The sequence below is a fragment of the Mustela nivalis genome (genome assembly GCF_964662115.1).
Source record: "Mustela nivalis genome assembly, contig: HAP1_SCAFFOLD_811, whole genome shotgun sequence".
In the NCBI taxonomy this organism is placed as follows: domain Eukaryota; kingdom Metazoa; phylum Chordata; class Mammalia; order Carnivora; family Mustelidae; genus Mustela; species Mustela nivalis.
In genome coordinates, this window is record NW_028135853.1 from 201902 (window position 1) to 204428 (window position 2527).

A 2527-nucleotide genomic window follows, 5' to 3' on the forward strand; every position below is an offset into this window, starting at 1 on the left:
TAAAGGGACTCTGACTTTCATCTCTCTGTTCTTCATAATAGATGTGAGGCTTCTCATTCACTCATTTCGTGTGTTAAGGGCTATGACTGTAGCCAACTGGGGTTAGTCTAAGAGTGAGTTAAGGTGCCCATGCTGATGCTCATTGGAGCTGAGCATGGAATATGAGTGCCTAATGGACCACTTTTGGTAAGCAGAACTGGCACTGTGGGATGAACCGACCTTGAGCCAAAGACTTTAAAAAATATTCCCCAGCAGCTGCAGAAACCCCCTTTGTTTTGGGGAATTCTTTGCCTTCTCTGGCCTGATGTGGACTGCCTAGCCCCTCCCCCTTGTTGGCGGGAGAGCATGGCATCTGAAGTGGAGATAGTTATTTGTCTGTCTCAAGGTTTTAATGGGTAATTGTTAAAGTGGCTTCCAAAGTCTTTGGTAACCTGAAACTGTGAAGGGTTGCTTGAATGACAAATGGAATTAAATTTGTTGGACATGTAGGTCTTAACCAAATGAGATATAATGCTAGACCATTAGGTCAAAATCTCATCTTGACCACCACACACGCTATCGCGGACCTTCGTAGACTCCAACTGACTGATGGATGGTGAATACCCGAGTGACAGGGTATCAGGCCCTCCTCCTCAACAAACCAAGAGTGATCTCACAGCCACAAGTGGTGCTAAATCCAGCCACACTGCTCCCAGAGGAGCTGGCTGAACATCCACACAACTGTGCGGAGGTCCTAAACCAACTCACAGGAATAAGACTGGATCTCAGAGACATGCCCTTCCCAGATGCAGACATGACTCTGTTCATGGAAAGAGGTATGTGAGGTATGTGAGGGCTGTGGTAGTTTATCCTGAGCAGGAATTCTGGGCAGCACCCTGCCACATGGAACTTCGGCACAACAAGCAGAACTGATTGAAATCACTAAGGCACTGCAGATGGCTAAAGGTAAAACCACCAACATCAATACGGACCACAGGTATGTCTTTGCTACTCTCCATATACATGGAGCTACTTACAAAGTAAGGAGCCTATTAACAGCAGAAGGAAAAGGAATTAAAACAGAAGAGAAATATTGGGACCCAAAAGAGGTGGCTGTTATGCATGTCTTGCGACACCAAAAGGGGACTGATCTGATTTCAAAAGGAAACCAATTATCAGATTGAGTTTTAAAGCAAGCAGCCTGAGAAACAATGCAAGAGCTGGTTACACACCTGGATCTATCCCTACCAGATAAACTGGAGTATTCAGAGGAAGATTTAAAGTATTTACAAAAATGGCTAAATGATATTATAAAGGAGACTGGGCTAAGACTAAAAGAGGAAATTTAATTCTTCTTCGAAGACTAGGTAAGAAATTAGTAGACCAGATACATCAGGGTACTCACCTGGGGTCACTCAAACTCAAGGAACTTCCAGGCTTCTAAATTACGGTGTATGGTTCAGGATATAGTTGATAGATGTGCTCAGTGCCAGGCAGTTAATGTGGGAGGAACTAGAATTGGAAGAGGGAAAAGAGAAAGAGGTAGGGTACCAGGAATTTATTGGAAAATAGATATTACAGAAATAAAACCCGGAAAATATGGGGACAAGTATATGTTAGTTTTTGTAGATACCATTTCAGGCCAGGTTGAGGCTTTTTCCGAGAAACATGAGACGGCAGGAGTGATAGCCAGAAAGCTACAAGAAAAATAATTCCTAGGTCTGGGCTGCCTCTCACGGTTGAGTCAGACAATGGCCTTGCATTTTGAGTTCAGTCTCACAGGAATTGGCCAAGGCCCTGGGCACAAATTGGAAACTACATTGTGCCTATCAGACCTAGAGTTCTGGGCATGTAGAGAGAATGAACTGGACTCTTAAAGAGACCTTGACAAAACTAACCCTGGAGACGGGCAGTGGATGGGTGGATCTGCTTTCTTTCACCCTACTCAGGGCAAGATGTACACACTATTTAAACAGGGTGACCCCATTTGAAATGTTTGGGAGAACCCCTGCTCCCGCTCTGTTTTCGGCTACAAAAGGTTGCCCTAGCAGAAATGACTGATCAGTCTGTACTCCAGTCACTGCAGGCATTACAGTCTGTATTAAAAAAAAAAAATGCAGGGATCCAGACTGCCCACACTGGTATGGAGACGGAGGTGAAACCACTTCCTTTCCAACCCAATCACTTGGTTTGGATATGACATTATCAAGTGAGGAGCTTGGAGCCTCGCTGGATGGGACCTTTTACTGTTACCCTGACCACACCACAGCAGTAAAAGTAGAACGCATCAGGGCCTGGATTCACGCATGTCACATCAAACGAGCCAAGGATGAAGATGACCCCAAAAGGTGGAAGCCACAGCCAAAGATCCCGTTCACTGTGGACTAAATCTAAGACTGAAAAGACTATGAGTTTGTTGTTGCTCCTATTTTTACCTGTTTATGTAAAGTATAGGTAGTTAATTAGATAAAGGAAATTAGAAAAAAAAATGGAAAGGGTTCTATGAAGCAGTAAATGGGTAAGTCATCAGCCGACTGTGCACTAGTGT